This window comes from Suncus etruscus, chromosome 6 (assembly GCF_024139225.1).
Source record: "Suncus etruscus isolate mSunEtr1 chromosome 6, mSunEtr1.pri.cur, whole genome shotgun sequence".
Taxonomy (NCBI): domain Eukaryota; kingdom Metazoa; phylum Chordata; class Mammalia; order Eulipotyphla; family Soricidae; genus Suncus; species Suncus etruscus.
In genome coordinates, this window is record NC_064853.1 from 47,559,177 (window position 1) to 47,578,145 (window position 18,969).

The 18,969-nt window shown below is 42.5% G+C and overlaps 1 protein-coding gene across 1 annotated transcript in view; it reads left to right on the forward strand.

The window, feature by feature from the left end:
• The window catches only part of LOC126011003 (zinc finger protein 106-like), a 356,336-nt gene that overhangs the window by 40,146 nt on the left and 297,221 nt on the right, over window positions 1-18,969 (forward strand).

Below are 18,969 nucleotides of genomic sequence, written 5' to 3' on the forward strand. Positions count from 1 at the left end.
TTATTTTAGTCAAGACCCAGAGAGGGTAATGTCATCTCACCAAGTCACACAGTGAGTTGGGGGCTTAAGGGGTACCTGGCTCCTTTTGTTCCTTGTCATCAAGTTTACTGGAATTTCCTAAAACTTACTCAGTTGTCACCCCTCTGGGAAACAGGCATCACAGCCCAGGATAGTGTCTCCAAGACAGATAATATTTTCAAATCCGTGAAATTAGTAAAGAATAAATAAAAAGAATAGAGTCAATGCTGGTGGCTGTGTGATGGGCCTAACACTCTTCCCCCACTTTTAGAAGCAATTAAATAAGAAAGTTCTTATACCTTTAAACAGGTCAGCACCCTGAGCTGGGGAGTCCCCTCCAGGAACCAACTTTGAAGTGGCTGAGGATTTGAGCAAGGATTATGCCTGGTGCTGTTGATTGCAGTTGGCGATAAGAGGGAGATACTGCATGGCCTTTTTCTTCGACTTTTATGGGTGACAGAGTGAAAGATGGTCCACCTTGGATGAGAGCTGTTAGAAAGCTCTTCAGTCTTGCTTTTGAGGAACTTTTAATGATGTGAGAAAGCACTCATGATACAGTGATAAGAAAAGAGAAAAAAAGACTGAATGAATAGTGAGATCTCTATTACACAGACTGAATTGTATATAGCTACAATAGAGGCCTCTAGAAAGGTCAGGTAATAGTACAGTTAATGACAGCAGAGCTGAGAGAGCAACACAAGAAGCTTTTACATGAGCTTTGTTCAGTATCAGATCCTGGTTCTTACTTGTTTTGGTTTGTGGGGGGCATATGAGAGTGCTCTGGGCTTATTCCGGACTCTGTGGTCAGGGATCATTCCTGGCAGGACTTGAGGGACCATATGTGATATGGAGAACCACATCTGGGTCAGCTGAGTGCAATGTAAGCACGTTACCTGCTATACTGTCTCTTCAGCCCTATGCCAAAGGCTTTAACTCCAAAGAACCCCACAGAAGAAAATGAGTCACAGAGAGGTTGAAAAACTTGTCAAGTGTCACAGAGCTGAGCATCTCAGGTGGGGGTGAGTTCTGGTAGAGTTCTCTCTGTACTCAGAGCTGCCCTGTCAGGAAGAGACTTGCCCTGTCACCAGAGTGTGGAAATGGACAACCTGTTGTAGATCTTAAGTCCCAGCCCCCACTCATCACAGCTGCTCCCACATCCATCACCTTCAGCAAAAGTCAAACACCAGGCAGGAGCATCCGGGAACCATCACTCATGTGCTCCACAAGCAAGGAAGGGTGTGCTCCCTCCCCCAGTTTGTTGATAAATATTTTCTTAGCAGTGCATGTTTTTAGGTCCCTTACTGCCTGGGATACCTGCATTTCTCCCCACTTTGCCTCACTGGGGGTTCTCAGAAAGCACAAAGCCTGGTCTGTACTGACCTGCAGCCCCCCTCCCTAGTCTTGAGCCATCAGTCCCCTAAGTGTGCAGTTATCACATCCACCTCTTACTCTAATGGGTCTAGATGTTCTGATATGAAATGTGGGCCAGCAGCCTGCGCAGGGAGAGGCTTCCTGCAAAGAGCAGGAGGGAGTGGAATTAATTTCTCACCATCGCTAGCTCTCTCCAATCTGCTACTTTTCCTTCTGTGGAGGCTCAACGAACAGCCACAACACTGAGGAATGCTGGTGAGTTGACTATGGTATCTGGAAGCTCAGAGCTCTTAGCTAGAAGGAATTGGGCTCTAGAAAGACCACTGAAAACTCTGTCTATGCTCCAGGATAAATGTACATAGACAATGAATTATCATACGAGAGACTTTGTATGTTTGTGTGTGTGTGTGTGTGTGAGTGTGCATGCATGCGTACATGCTTGCCTTTGCAAGTTGTTTTTTTTTCTATTTAAATTTATTTTCGGACCACACTTGGTGACACTCAGGGGTTACTCCTGGCTATGCACTCAGAAATCATTCCTGGCTCAGGGGACAATATGGGGCATCAGGGGATCAAACCGCGGTCCGTCCTAGGCTAGTGCAGGCAAGGCAGATGCCTTACCACTTGCACCATCACCCCTGCAATTTTTTAACCCAGTCCTCACATGCCCACAAGTCCAGGGGATTTATCAGCCCCATTTTATAGAAGACAAAATTGAGTTACAGATACAAGCTCCTTACCACCCAGCTACCCACTAATAAGTAATGGGCATCAGACTCAGATTCTGGGTTGAAGGATTCAAAGCCAATGGTTTCCCAAACGTCCTGGAAATGAATCCTCCAGCATCCAGCACTGAGACTGAGTTAGAGATAAAAGTGTCTGTGAGGCACTGATGACTGAGCAAGGCAGGGACGGAGGGAGACCTGGCTTCAGGGAGAAAGGGGACAGCAGAGTTGATCTGACAATGATACAGCCAGGCTGGGCACAGAGAGCTCTCAGCAACACAGATGGACCTGCCAGAAGAAATAACAGCATTTCTGGGCCTACATTTTGCACAACTGAAGAGCCGAAGCCCCTCCATAGCAGAGCCTTCATGTTAGCGCCACCAGCAAGCTCCACGTGTGGGTATAAGAGTCCAAATAGATAGTGATGACAAGTGGTAAAGAAGAGATGAAATGAGAAGCCACCACTGGGGCCTCCATAGGGCCTCCCCTGCCTATTACTATCACCCTTTGTGTTGCTCATTGTCACAGATGAAATGCACAGAAAGAATTTTCTCAGACATCCTGCAGGTTCTTGCAGAGAAGGACCCTGCCAGGGAGGGAAGAGAGCTGAAGCAGCCTCAGCCCTGATGGAAACCAGGCTCTAACTGAAGCGTCCCTCTCCTTCTCCCATCCTTCATTTGCTGGCTCTCTGAAAACATAAGGGGCCCAAGGAGATCACTTGGGTCCCACACACATTTCTTTTTGCCCTCCCTGATCAATAGTGATTGATTTGAGTCAACTACTTTCCTCCAATCACCTGCTTTGTATGGCAAACAGCCACCACAGCAAGCCAGCCAGAGACCCTATGCCTGTTCCCTGTGGGCACTCACAACAGCCTGAGTGGCAGAACTGAGTTACTCTGTTTCCCTCAGGCACTTGATGGGAATGATTCCATTACCATGCATCTATGTTGGCTTCTCTACATGATCCTTCTGTTTTAGGTGGTGCTGGACAATGCTGGACACTGGACCCAAAGAGCTTCAAACATGCAAGACAAATGCTCTTTCACCAAGCTAAATATTAGCAGGAATATTCTCACAGAAAGGACTCCTTGTCCATGAATGTCCTACATCCTGTAGTGTGGAGCTGCTTCACAGCACATGTCCTCATACATGACACTGAGCTGGCCTATAACAGCCATCCCATATTCTGACTGGCTGCTGGTGGCTGCTTGATGTTGTAAGACATACACAGGCTTCACCTCTTTCACACTGGATCATGACCTCGGATCTGATACACATGATGTGGAGTCCCAGTGGACCAAACACTACACAAACCTCCTAATGTGTTCCTAGCTGAGGCCTGGCACACAGAACAGGAGACCCCCAACTAGATGCTCAGTTCTGGTGTGAACAAACCCCACACATCAGGTGTAAGGAACCCCTCCCAATACCTTTGTTAATTTCACCTGGATGGTCAGACCCAACCCCACCTAGGAAGGGTCTGTGTTAGATGACCCAACTTGGTCATCTTGAGGAGCAATAGCATCTCAGGGTCTCTGTGAGATTCCCTGTCCTAGCACCTTGGCTTAAGGAAGCTGCTGTGCTCTATAAACGCGCCTGGCGTACCCCTACAGACTTCCATCCTAAATGTCAATATTAGGTTAGGATAATTTGAACACTTACCAGTGTTTATGTTTCTGTGATGCTGAGTACAGCTCTACATCAATTAGTGTGTTGAGTAGGAAAAGGAGCTTGGAGGGAATAAAAGAGTTGGGGAAACTGAAGCAAAGAAGGGTGAAATAACTCAAGTCTTCCAAGCCTAAGGAATGGAAGAGCTAGGGTTCAAAGACAGTTAGGGTGTTGGAACATCCAAGGAAATCCTGGTGTCTCCCCCAAAAAGGAGATGCCACTGATTTCTGGCAGAAAAAAGCAAGCACTAATTCTTCACTCTGGCCTCCATAAGACTGCCACTGAGCCATTGCACTTGGTGGAAGTGTAATCTTGTATAATCACAGAGCACTTTGCGTAGCACCTGTACAAAGAATTTGTGCACAAAGTATGCACACACATGCACACTTCTATCTTCTCTCTTTTCTATACTTCAGGGTTAGAGCTGGGAAGATCCTTGTCAACCCACAGTGGTTTTGATAGGTAAACCAGAGCTTGTTTGAATTTTTGCTCCCCCTTTTTTCTTTTACTTTTTTTTCTTCTTACCTTCAAACAGAATCACATAACTTGAACCATCTTGTACTGCCTCACAAATTGAGGGGGAAATAATGGTGGGCACCAAGACCCAACAGTCGTATGAACATTGAGTAGAAATAAAAAAAATGATCAGACTTAAACACCAAATCCAAAGCCAACTACAACAGAATTGATACCCAATCTACAACAAGCTAGACACAGAAGGAACCACTTATACTGGCAGCCCAGGAGACAAAGGAGGGGTGATATGGGATGCATGCTGGGAACAGGGGTGGAGGGAGGACAACATTGATGGTGGGAATGCTCCTGATTCAATGTCACTATGTACCTAAAATACTACTGTGAATGATTTGTAATCCACATTGGTCAAAATAAAAATTATTAATTAATAATAATAAAAAAAAACAGAGCCCAGAGAGTATTTGAGAAAGCAGCTCAGATTCTGTCAAAGGGAGACAGAAAGGACTTCCTGGAAGAGATGATTCTGGGTTAAGATCAGAAACTTTGAAACACACCTGCTGGAATAGTGGAGAAGGGACTGGGTAGGCAGTAGGGTACCTGGACAAGAAGATATTTTAGATACCTAAAATCCTAAGACCTTACCATTCTAATTCAGTTTTGCACTAACTCAAGGTTCTATTAACTGAAGATACTAAGAGCTGGAAAATTAAGATTCAGGGAGTCCAGGACGGTTGGGGTCTAAGGTGCAGGGCCTCTATCACCAGTCTTGGCTGCGGGAGAAGCTCCAGGGTGAGCCTGCCCTGGGCCAGAGCTGACTCCTATTGCCAAGCCGTTAGCCATTCCCCCAAACAGGGATATGATCGAAGCTCTTTGTGGCTTAGAGAATGTAAATTTATTCTGCAGTTCCAGCCTCAGGCACTTACCTTATCTGCATGTTCCAGTCGTCAGAATAAATATTAGGAGACAAGTCTATGGAGATTTTCTGTGTGTACACGAGTTCAATCCTCCAGCCAGTGGTTAATCCAAGCAGGGATTTCAACAGAAATGCTACTCTTCTATTAATTACAAAGAGGGGCTGCTCCATGGCCTCTGTGCCTGTGTGATGTGTGAAGGCGTCCCCAAGGAAGAAATGGAACCAGGCCTGTGTGTGAGGAGAGATCTGTCATAGGGAGATGAGGAACTAGGTAGAGCAACCCCCAGCCTGGGTCATGAGAGGGAACTATTCTCCCCTCAGGTCTGCTGGGGATTGTTGCATAAACCCCTAGGTCTGGGCTGATGCTCTAGGACCCTCCAGGGGATGTGTGGGCAATGTAGCCCAGCACAGAGCAAACACAGCTCAGCACTGAATAGGCTCCAAGATCCAACAGAGGGGACAGACTACAACTCTCACATTCACTGACTCAGCCCTGAGAAGTAGGAAAATCCTCAAGGGTGACACCTATAGAGTCACTGCCCCTAACCCTGACCCCTGCTCTGACCTGTCCCATCCCAGAAAGGTTCTATAAATAGAAAATTAGCTCTAAAATCCCCAATCATAAGACTATAGAGCCTTCTTCTCTGGTCTCCACAGAAGGCACATTCAGCTCCAGTGCCCACAGCTTCCTGAGGTACTGAGGTAGATATGAAGCTGTAGCCAGGCAGCAGGAGATGACCTTATGCATGGAGCCTGTGCTTATGCAGTGCCTGTCACCAGCATCCTCCCTATCTCCTCTATCAATCAGCCATCAATATGGCTCTTATACCTAGAGCCACAATAGAAAGGGAAGATATGTTATCTCACATATGTATAATATATCTGACTTAAAACATGTGTAGCATTATAATTAATGGATAAGCTATATGATGGGTATAATGTGGGCATGATCACCTGTGTGGAAAAGTCTGCCTCTTACCAAGAATGGATCATTTTCCAAGATCATGGAAGCAGGTAACAACTCGGGAGATCTAACTCCATAACAACATCCAGGTGAGCTCACTGCATCTGCCTCTGTTTAGCAATGTGAGTGTCCACTCTCCATGGTGACCACCCACTCTGCTCCCTCTGTCACAGACCAAACCCTCAAGGAAGAATGCAAAATGGTACAGCTAGAAAGAAGACAGCAGCTGCATCTTCAAATCAAGCACATACTCTCATGATACAGTGTTGGATTCCTTGACAGTACCCTAAGGACCTGATAAGTTCTGTCCACATACAAACCTGCATTTGGGCATAATAGCAGTTGTATGCAGAATCACCAAAAGCTTGAAAGCAACCAGGATACCTCTTAGTGAATGGATAAACTGTGGTCTATCCAGACCACAAGATATTACTTAGCACTAAAATAAATGTGCCATCAGGTTAAGAAAAGACAGAGAAGAAACAAAGAAATAATACTAGTGCCAGAAGCTCATCTGCAAAGATGACAGACTGCATCCTTCCCACTGAATGGCATTCTGGAAAAGACAGAACGATGAAGATGGTAACAACAGCCAGCAGTTTCTGGGGGACAGAAGTGGGAAGAGATGAGCAGGCAATGCACAGAGGGTTTGGGGGTAGTGAACATAATAGGGTATTATAATGAAATATGTCATTGTTCTTTCATCCAAATCTTTAGAATATGCTATAATAGAGCATTCAGGTTCTTGTCCTCAGATAGTTAAGATTGAAAGCAGTGGACCGAGACAAGATGGCCAATTTCAATAGAAATGTTTATAAAAGAAGGGAAGATAGTTGAAGGAAGCTAAAGCATGGAGCATCCTTATATAGGAAGCACAGGAAAGAAGGGAATCATCTTTTTATATTCTTTTTACTAGGGTATGAGGGGAACACTGCATTGGGGAAGAGCAGGATGTTTGAGAATATTCTCTTTGGTATATTCTGGGAACATATCATGGAACCATCCTGGACCCATTCTAAGGAATTTTTCTCTCTAGCCCCCCCTTTTTTTAACCTCATCCAGCCTATTTTCTCTCAGCCCTATGTAGATATATTAGTACCATAGGTAAGCTATAAAAGTCACATAATCATGCTGCATCTGTAAAAGTCATCCTTGGTTTTATATCTATATGTTCCATTCTGGTGAGTCAAGTTGATGATGATAGAGGAGGCTATGCAAGGATAGGGGGCATAAAGTATGTGGGAATATTTGTTCTTTCTTCTTGATTATGTTATAAAAGTAAAACTATAAATGGAAGTCTCTGATGTAAAACTAAACAAAGCAGAAAAACAGACAACAAACAGGAACCATACTTATAAAACAACTTAGTAGGTATCATTAAAATTCTTCTTTCTGGTTCCTCATGCCGCCCAGTTCCTATTGAATAATTCCTCCCTTTAGAGAGCAATGGCAATTCAGTTCATTGGTGGCTCCAAGTTGCAATTTGACCCAGATCAAGTCAATAGTGAGCCTGGAATAAGTAAAAATTATGAAAGCAAAGCAGCAGTCTCAGGCTCTTCATTCCTTAAAGCCTGTATACAAGGTCTCCATTCATATCAGGCTTGGTCTCCTGCTCTGCAGCCTTCTCTTTACCAACCCAATGACATCTCCCAGCCCTAGTGGCCAGGCCCTTGCACCATCTGGCATTAGAAGGGCCGTCAGGCCACCCACAGGGACCTGGCCTGGCTCCAGAAGACTGCCAAGTCTTCCTGAGATCTGGCCTTACCTGATGCATCTCCATGGGGGACAATGACTATCACACAGCACCCACACTCACTTCTGAGGACAGAGCAGCCCCTATTCCTGCTTACCCAGTGCCATGAGAAGGGCCCTTATAGACACAGTGGGAACTTATGGACAGCAAAATCAGGACCACACCTACTGGCTCACTACAGGAGGTGCCTCCTTCCCAGACACTTTCCCATGTTGCCCCCACTTTCCCCCATCTGGCATTTGAACTGATTTCTCTCCTCCCATGCTCTTCTGTGATTGATCTGGGGGCCCCAGTGACTAGTTGTCTGCACCATTTCCATGGGCCAAGAAGGGGCTCAAGGACTTTTACTGTCAGAGAGATGGACAGAGAAATATGATAGTTCTGTCCTCAAAAGGGGACACAGGTACCTGAATCTTAGGGTTTCCCCAAAAATGATTTACTGTCCTCAAATGAGGCCAGAGACCCTAGGGTTTTCTATCAAAGCTGACTGTCCCATGAAGCACCAATGATTTTTGACTGGGTGGGACTCTCCAGGGCAGCCACTTTTCTGAAAGTGACCTCTTTCCACCTGGGTCCCTTCAGGGTAACTGGGAGGGGGAGGCAGAGAGGATACATCACCCACTAAGTCACCAGCTCCCCAGAAGTGCCGCCTAGCCCTACCTGTCAGGGCATAACACATATGGGGCTATTGGAAAATCAGCCCAGGGTCAGCAGCCCCAACTCAGCTAAACCAAGGAAGGAATGTGAGTGCCTCATAGAGATGCAGAGTGATCCCTCACCTCCATCCTCCTCAGAGACCCCCAGGACCAGGTCCCTACTGATGAAGGGAAGGAAGGCTGGGAGGGCAGCAGGACCCAGCAGTTGCTTCCTGCATGACCCTGAGTGGGCAGGGGTGTGCAAGGGTTGCTTTGGTCTGCTGTAGCTGGTAGTTCTAGAACCTTCCATGTCTGATTCCGAAGCTGTCTGCCTGGTTTCCAGCACCAAGCCCAATAAACATGCATTTCTGTGCTTCTTAGAGAGTTTCAGGGAGTGAGGGGGTGGAAGGCAGGTGTCCTGTCTGGGAGGAGGAAGGAGCACTGCCCTATGAAGGACAGAAAGGGGTGGGTGGAAGCATAGAAGAGTCATCTGCATGCAATTGGAAACCTCTGAGGAACTCCCCCGAAAGCCTGAGAGATAGCTCTGCCTCCCCCATACTCAGCACAGAACTGAAGTAGCCCCTGAGCACCACACAGTGAAAAAAGAGATCCCTCAGAGCTCCTGTGATGATCCCTATTTCATAGATGAGGATCCTGAAACCCAAAGACAGGAAGGTCAAACCTCACTGGAACTGAGCAGAAACTGGGGCTGATCTCTTCTGGCTGTGCCTTTGTGGGTCTGTCCCCCAGGGGACCACAAGCCACAGTTGGCCCATCAGAGCCCTCTACTCCCCTCCAAATTCTGGGAATCACAAAAGAGGCTCAGAGCAGGGTACTTTACGACATTCACAGAAGTTGGGGAACAAAGGGGATAGATACTCTGTGGGGCAGCTAAACAGCCTCTGCTTCACCCACATGACACAAGGCCTCCTAGGAAATCTTCCAGTCTAAATTCATGCAAACAGGTGGGGTCTGGCTCAAGGGTGGCAGCCAGGATAGGATGGGTCACTGCACTGCACCCCACATCTCTGATGCCTGGACTCTGCAGTAAAAATGAATCTGGGAGGGTCACCAAACCACCATTTGATATTCCACTAGTCACTCTGCTGTGAGTAGGTGTCCTTATTTCTGTGATGGGGATAATAGTGGGATCTTGCTCAGATTTTTTAAAGGAAATATAACAGGTTTTGGTAGTAACCTAGAAACAAAATATTAGCTTAGTAGGGTTCTGCTAAGCAAGCTTCTTGGGGGTAATGGACATAAAATGAATGAACTTCAGCATTTAAGTTATGATCTGATGTTGGCTATGTGTATACATTTGTGACACCTCTACATACAAAATGATTAACATATTTGGTGCCTCTTGGTAATTCTGACTCACAACCCATGCTCACCCTGCTATGTCCCCAAGCAACAAACATCTGTTTTTTATCACCCCTGGCTGGTTTGCATGTTCTGGAATTTTATATAAATGGAATCTGGTTTCTTTCATCCGGCATAAATATTTTGAAATCCACTCATGTTGTCACATGTCTCCATAGTTCTTTCTTTTTTATTTATGAGTACTTTCCCCTTGTGTGGATGCAATTTGTTTAGCCACTGATAGCCCTGGTGAGGACCATTAAGATTGTCTCCAGTTTAGAATTATTACAAACAAAATTGCTCTGAATATTTGTGTACATTGTCCCCTCTAAGTTTGTTTTAGCAGCATCTTTTAGAGTTTTATATATTGTGTTTTAATTTTTCATTAGGTCCAAAATACTTCATAATTTCCCTTCTGGAATTTTTTTCTTGTTGCATCATGGATTACTTAAAAGTATGTAAACTCATTTTAAAATGTTAGGAGATTTTTTTTCAGCTATCTGTTCACTGTTGATTTCTAATTTAATTTCATAGTGGTCAGAGAACGTAACTTATATTACTTAAATCCTCTTAAATTTAGAGAGACTTGTTTTCTAAGACCCAGAATCACATCCATCTTGGTTGGTAAAGGTTCCGTATGTCTTTGAGAAGAACATCTATTCTGCTCTCTCTGGTAGAATGTGCTATAAATGCCAATTACATTAAGCTTATTGATGATACTGTCCAAGTCTCCTCTATATTTACTAATTTTCTATTTACTTCTGCGGTTATTGAGAGAGAGACATTGAAATCTCTATCCAATTGGGATTTATTTCTTTTTAGACTTCCACAAGTTTTTTTCTTCATGCATTTTAAATCTGTCATTAGGTTATTTGAATTGATGACTGTGATATACACTCAACAACGATACTTCATTGTTCTGAAATTGAAATTGTGGAAGGAAGAACATGAGAAAGGGAAGTAATGGGGGAACAGAGTTCAACCCCTTTCTCTTTTTCTCCCTTCCACAATTTGTTGGATTACTGATCCCACCCTAATCAATAATTATACTCCACCCTAGTGTGACCTGGTGATAGTATATTGGATTATTCCTTACTTGGTATTCTGCTCTCACCCTAGGGTGGGGACCTGATTCTTGTCAATAAAAGAATGGACTGAGGAAGGCAGGGGCTCTTTCTTCGGTCTTTTTTCACTGCGCTGCACTCCATCTTAGGAACAGAAAGCTTTTGTGGTTTGAATTCCTTGCTTGAGCACTGGATATCCTGAGCCCATTTTTGTACCTTTTCACTGTGTGAATTATTTCCTGTGGATCTCTACAATTGGAACTGTTCTCCCATCCTAATCAGACAGGGTAATGGGAACTGCCTTTCCTGTCTGGGAGCTCGGTGGGAATCAAACCTCAACCAGTCTCCTAGACAATGTGACACTTCAAAATTGTCTTTTAAATTTTTTAAGTAATAAGGAAAAAGTACCTGATTTTACCCTCAAAGTGATCAATCTTGGATCTCTTTAGACATAGATGTACTAGATGTAAAAAGTCCAGATTTTTAGGATTGTTCATTTTCTTCTACCTACCTTTCACAACTTTTGTTCTGCATCTTACCCACTGATAAATATTTTTAGCTTTTTTTTTTTCATTTTTTTATTTAAACATCTTGATTACATAAATGATTGTGATTAGGTTTCAGTCATGTAAAGAACACCCCCTTCACCAGTGCAACATTCCCACCACCAATGTCCCAAATCTCCCTCCATCCCACCCCACCCCCACCTGTACTCCAGACAGGCTTTCCAGTTCCCTCATTCATTCACATGATTATGGTAGTTCTCTGTGTAGTTATTTCTATAGCTGTACTCACCACACTTTGTGGTGAGCTTCATGAAGTGAGCTGGAAGTTCCAGCCCTCCTCCCATTGTCTCTGAGAATTGATACAAAAACGACTTATATTTTTCTTAAAACCCATAGATGAATGAGACTATTCTGCGTCTCTTTCTCTCTCCCTCTGATTTATTTCACTCAGCATGATAAATTCCATGTACATCCATGTATAAGAAAATTTCATGACTTCATCTCTCCTGATGGATGCATAATATTCCATTGTGTATATGTACCATAGTTTCTTTAGCCATTCATCTGTTGAAGGGCATCTTGGTTGTTTCCAGAGCCTGGCTATTGTGAATAGTGCTGCAATAAATATAGGTGTGAGGAAGGGGTTTTTGTATTGTATTATTGTGTTCTTAGGGTATATCCCTAGGAGTGGAATAGCTGGGTCGAATGGGAGCTCAATTTCCAGATTTTGGAGGAATCTCCATATCGCTTTCTACCAGCAGTGGATAAGAGTTCCTTTCTCTCCACATCCCCGCCAGCACTGATTGTTCTCATTCTTTGTGATGTGCCCCAATCTCTGCGGTGTGAGGTGATATCTCATCATTGTTTTGATTTGCATCTCCCTGATGATTAGTGACGAGGAGCATTTTTTCATGTGCCTTTTGGCCATTTGTATTTCTTTTTTTATCAAAATGTCTGTTCATTTCCTCTCTCCATTTTTTTATGGGATTAGATGTTTTTTTCTTGTAAAGTTCTGTCAGTGCCCTGTATATTTTGGATATTAGCCCCTTATCTGAAGGGTGTTGGGTGAATAGTTTCTCCCACTCGGTGGGTGATTCTTGTATCCTGGGCACTATTTCTTTTGAGGTGCAGAAGTTTCTCAGTTTAATGTACTCCCATCTGCTGATCTCTGCTTCCACTTGTTTGGAAAGTGCAGTTTCCTCCTTGAAGATGCCTTTAGTCTCAATGTCATGGAGTGTTTTACCGACGTGTTGTTCTATATACCTTATGGTATCAGTTCTGATATCAAGGTCTTTAATCCATTTGGATTTTACCTTCATGCATGATGTTAACTGGGGGTCTATGTTTGCTTTTTTGCAAGTGGCTAACCAGTTCTGCCAGCACCACTTGTTGAAGAGATTTTCCCTGCTCCACTTAGGATTTCTTGCTCCTTTGTCAAAAATTAGGTAATTGTATGTCTGGGGAACATTCTCTGAGAACTCAAGCCTGTTCCACTGATCTGAGGATCTGTCTTTATTCCAATACCATGCTGTTTTGATAACTATTGCTTTGTAGTACAGTTTAAAGTTGGGGAAAGTAATGCCTCCCATACTCCTTTTCCCTAGGAGTGCTTTAGCTATTCGAGGGTGTTTCTTGTTCCAGATGAACTTCAAAAGTATTTGATCCACTTCTTTGAAGAATGTCATAGGTATTTTTAAGGGGATCGCATTAAATCTGTATAATGCTTTGGAGAGTATTGCCATTTTGATGATGTTAATCCTGCCAATCCATGAGCATGGTATGTGTTTCCATTTCCGTGTGTCCTCTCTTATTTCTTGGAGCAGGGCTTTATAGTTTTCTTTGTATAGGTCCTTCATGTCTTTGGTCAAGTTGACTCCAAGATATTTGAGTTTGTGTGGCACTATTGTGAAAGGGATTGCCTTCCTGACTTCCATCTCTTCCCTATCATTATTGGTGTATAAAAAGGCCATTGATTTCTGTAGGTTGATTTTGTAGCCTGCCACCTTGCTATATGAATCTATTTTTTCTAGAAGCTTTTTGGTAGAGTCTTTAGGGTTTTCTAAGTAGAGTATCATGTCGTCTGAAAACAATGAGAGCTTGACTTCTTCCTTTTCTATCTGGATTCCTTTGATATGTTTTTCTTGCCTGATCACTATAGCAAGAACTTCCAGTACTATATTGAAGAGGAGTGGTAAGAGCGGACAGCTTTGTCTTGTACCAAAATTTAGAGGAAAGTTTTTCTCCATTGAGAATAATATTTGCCATTGGCTTGTGGTAGATGGGTTCAACTAGATTGAGAAAGGTTCCTTCCATTCCCATCTTGCTGAGAGTTTTGATCAAGAATGAGTGTTGGACCTTATCAAATGCTTTCTCTGCATCTATTGATATGACCATGTAATTTTTATTTTTCTTGTTGTTGTTGTTGTGTGTTAAGTTGATAGATTTATGGATGTTAAACCATTCTTGCATTCCTGGGATGAAACCTACTTGGTCGTAGTGTATGATCTTCTTGATGATGCATTGGATACTATTTGCCAGGATTTTGTTAAAGATCTTTGCATCAGCATTCATCAGGGATATTGGTCTGTAATTTTCTTTTTTGGCAGTGTCTCTATCTGGTTTTGGTATCAAAGTGATGTTGGCTTCATAAAAGCTGTTTGGGAGTGTTCCCGTTTTTTTCAATTTCATGGAAGAGCCTGGCTAGGATTGTAAGTAGCTCCTCTTGAAAGATTTGAAAAAATTTATTAGGAAATGCATCTGGGCCTGGGCTTTTCTTTTTGGGCAGATGTTTGATTACAGTTTCAATTTCCTCAGTAGTGATGGGAGTGTTTAGATATGCTACATCCTCCTTACTTAAATGTGGAAGGTTATAAGTGTCCAAGAATTTTTCCATTTCTTCTAGGTTCTCATGTTTAGTAGCATAAAGTTTCTCAAAGTAGTCTCTAATTACCCTTTGGATCTCTGCAATATCTGTCGTGATCTCTCCCTTTTCATTTCTAATACAGGTTATCAGATTTCTCTCTCTCTTTCTTTGTGAGTTTTGCCAATGGTCTATCAATCTTGTTTATTTTTTCAAAGGACAAACTTCTGCTTTCGTTGATCTTTTGGATTGTTTTTTGGTTTTCCACTTCATTGATTTCTGCTCTCAGCTTTGTTATTTCCTTCTGTCTCCCTATTTTTGGTTCCTTTTGTTGGTCATTTTCTAATTTTTTGAGCTGCATCATTAAGTCATTCAGGTATTCCCCTTCTTCCTTCCTGATGTGTGCTTGTAGAGCTATAAATTTTCCTCTCAGGACTGCTTTTGCTGTGTCCCATAGATTCTGGCAGTTTGTGTTTTCATTATCATTTGTTTCCAGGAAAGTTTTGATTTCCTTTTTGATTCCATTTCGGACTTACTGGTTGTTCAGTAGCAGGCTGTTTAATTTCCAATTGTTAAAGTTTTTCTGTGTGGCTTTGTAGTTCACATCTAATTTCAGAGCCTTTTGGTCAGCAAAGGTAGCCTACAAGATTTCTATCCTCTTGATTTTATGGAGGTATGTTTTATGTGTCAGCATGTAGTCTATTCTGGAGAATGACCCATGTACATTGGAAAAGAATTTGTATCCAGGTTTTTTGGGATGGAGTGTCCTATATATCTACTAGTCCGCTTTCTTCCATAACTCTTTTCAGGGCTAGTATGTTTTTTGTTGGGCTTCAATCTGGTTGACCTATCAAGTGTTGATAGGGCCATGTTGAGGTCTCCCACAATTATTGTGTTATTATTGATTTCTTCTTTCAGATTTGTCAGTAATTGTATTAGATAATTTACTGGTCTCTCATTGAGTGCATATATGTTTAATAGTCTTATTTCTTCCTGTTGCACATATCCCTTGATTAGTACATAGTGTCCATCTTTGTCCCTTACCACTTTTCTGAGTATAAAGTTGGTGTCATCAGATATTAATATGGCCACCCCAGCTTTTTTGAGGGTGTTGTTTGCTTGGATGATTTTCCTGCAGCCTTTGATTTTGAGTCTATGTTTGTTCTGAATATTCAGATGTGTTGACTATTCAGAAGGTTGGATTCATCTTTTTGACCCATTTTGCCACTTTGTGTCTTTTAATTGGTAAATTTAGTCCATTGACATTGAGGGAGATGATTGTCATAGGATTTAATGTCATCTTTGTAGATAAGTTTTCTGTGTTTGTTTGTCTCTCTTGTCTTAGAGTAGACCTGTCAGTTTTTCCTTTAAGGCTGGTTTATCATCTGTGAAGTTTCTGAGCTGTTGTTTATCCATGAAGCTATGTATTCTTCCTTCAAACCTGAACGTGAGTCAGGCTGGGTGCAATATTCTTGGTGAGGCATTCATTTTATTCAGTCTTGTCACAATATCCCACACTGTCTTCTGGCCTTGAGAGTTTCTTGTGACATGTCTGCTATAAGTCTTAGGGATCCTCCTTTGAATGTAATTTCCCTTTTTGATCTTGCTGCTTTCAGTATTCTACCTCTATCTATATGATTTGTCATTGTAACGAGGATGTGTCTTGGGGTGTTTTTCTTTGGGTCTCTTTTAGCTGGTACTCTTCAGGCATGCAGAATTTGATTGCATATAGTCTTTAACTTTGAGAGTATCTATTTGATGATGTTTTTGACAGTTGATTCTTCCTGGAGATCTCCTTCCTGGGTTTCTGGGACTCCAATGATTCTTATGTTGTTTCTGTTGAGTTTATCAAAGACTTCTATTTTCATCTGTTTACATTCCTTGAGTACTTTTTTCATTGCCTGTTCATTTGTCTTAATTGTCTTCTTTTCCAATTTCTTCTGTTTTGAGTTTTTCTGCATCACATCTTCTAGTACTCTGAGTCTCTCCTCAGCTGCTGATACCCTGTTGGCAAAGTTTTCAGTTGAGCAACCGTGTTTTTCAGATCTGTTATTTCAGTTTGGAGTTTTCTGATTTCTGTTCAGATCAATCTATGCTTTTTTTGAGTTCTACGAACATCTTCCATATTTCTATTCTAAACTCCTTATCTGAGAGGTTAATCAGGTGGTTGGAATTTATTAGGTCATTCGAGCTTTCATCTTCATTCTCAGTGGATGGTTTTTGCCTGTGAAGTTTCCCCATTGTCAGGCTTGTAGTGTGGTTTTTCCTGCGTGTTGTGGTGGGGTTCATTGGTTAGAAAGAGTGTGTGGCCAGAAAAAAGCGGCCGAGCTCTTCTGCTGCCTCTAGTTGACAGTCCTCAGAGTGAACAAAGGCACAGCAGGGCAGATCCTCCACAGGCCAGAGACCTCAGCTTATTGGACAGTGACCCCTGCAGCCAGATGTACTTACTGGGCAGCTTCAAAATGCAGTTTTTTGGGGGTGCGCTCCCTAGGCCTCTGAGGAAATCTTCAGGGATTCAGAAACACAGGCAGATAGGCGCAGAGGAAGTTTCCCTTGATGTCCTCAGAGTGAACAACCTTTTTTTAGCTTTAATATATTTGAAAGTATTGTTTCCTGTCTATAGGATTCTAGAATGCCTGTTTTGTTTTATCCCTTCCATTAATTTTAGAGATGTGCTCCATTGTCCCCTAGTTTATATCAGTTTTAATGATGAGTCTACTGTTCCTCTTTTTGTTTCCCTATAAAATGTTCCTTTTTTCTTCTGCTGCTTTTAGGATTTTCTCTTGATCATGAACTGTAAGAAATGTTTGTTATGAAATGCCTTAGGATAATTTTCTTCATGTTTTTGTGCTTAAAGCTTCTTGAGTCTCTTGGTTCCTTGGAATTTATATTAGTCCTCAAATCTGGATTGGGGGAAGTAGCCTTTATTTTTTTTTATTTTGTGACACCCCCCCCCCATATCTAGGGATTCAAATTATACATCTAAACGCAGTTTCAAGTTGCACATAGCTCATTGATGCTCTCTATTCATATTTTAGCCCTTCTTTTTCTTTTTTCACTTTGAACAATTTGTGTTTTTATGTCATCAATAGTGAAACAATGTTTGTTTTTTTCTGCAATATATAAGCTGTCATTATAATTATGTTGAATAGTTTTATTTTACTCAACCTATTTTCATCTCTAGAAGTTGAGTTTTGGTCTTTTGTGTCTCTTCCATGACTGTGTATCATTTTCAATTTCTCCTGTACTTCTGAGTCTATAAAATAATGTCTTAATAACTGGTTTTGTTATTATTTTTTGCTTATTACATGTATTGTGTCAATTCTAATTTAGTTTCAATCGATTTATACTCACTATAGGTATGTTCCAACTTTTTTGCTTGGCTGGAAATTTCTGGATAATTGCTAGTCAGAGTGAACTTTGTCTTTTGAGGCACTTGATATTTTTGTGCTTTTATGAATGCTTCATTCTGGAACACAGTTAAGTTACATGCACTCATGCTTTCACATCTTAGATTTAAGCTTTGTTAAATGTGAAAAATCAGTACTTAGTCTAGGACCATTTCTCCCCAGCTGCTGAGGCAAGGCTCTCTGGATATTCTACATGATATAGTACCACTGATTTGGCTTCCACTCTAGAAGGAGCAGGAACTATGAATTTCAGATCCTTCTGGCTGTGAGCCCACTGGCAGCACCACTTCAGTTGAGGTAGTTTACACATCCTTCAAGACTGGAACAGGTGCTCAGAATCTCCAGTGTTGTCTCAGCACAGACCTCTCCTCTCCTACACACTGCCCAGCAGTCACAAGTTGCCTCATCTCCAGCCTGCTTTCTGCCATGCTCCAGCTGAGCCTCCTTAACTTGGGGCAACAATCCCATTCTGCCTGGGTTTCATCTCTGGCCCCAGCCAGTCATTTCTCTCCAGGGAGTAAGCTGGGTAAATCACAGCAGTCACCTCCCACCTCTTATCACTTCACTTCCCTTGGTTATTTGGTGACTAAATGTCTTAGAAAAGGCTATTTTCTATATTTTTTGTGTTTAATTATTTCAGGCAAGCCAGCAAGTTTAATCCCCACTGTTCTATTTGGTTTGAAAGTGAAGTTGTTGGAAATATTTATGGAATGTTTCTTTATGCTGGATCCTACTCTTAGCACTTTGCTTGTATTAATTCATGTTACCATCCAGCAACCTATGCAGTAGAAACCATTATTGTGCCCATTTCACAGAGGAGGAAACTGTGAAGTGAGAGGGGAGGTACTGTCCTGAGGCCACACTGCTGGTAAGAATGAAGACAAGAGTCCTCCAACCAGGCTATCCAAAGCCTGACCTCTCCACCATCCCAACACTTCCTGAGCTTCTTTGCTCAGTGGTAAGGCACGGAGAGAGGGTTCATAGTTTGCATCCAGGAGAACACATCAGCCCTTCCCCTGGCTGCTGGAAAAATGACCCTTTTCTCAGGTGGGCCTTGAACATAGCAAATGCAGCTCTGCTCTCTGGTGTGTCCTTTCACAGTGAGGGCCAACACACTGGCTCTGTTTATTTCACTATAATCACTATATCAGTGGCTGGGCCCTGGGGCTCACGTAGGGATACCACAATGTAGGGACCTGGACCACCACCTGAGTAGCCAAGAAGACAGAGTGCAACCAGAG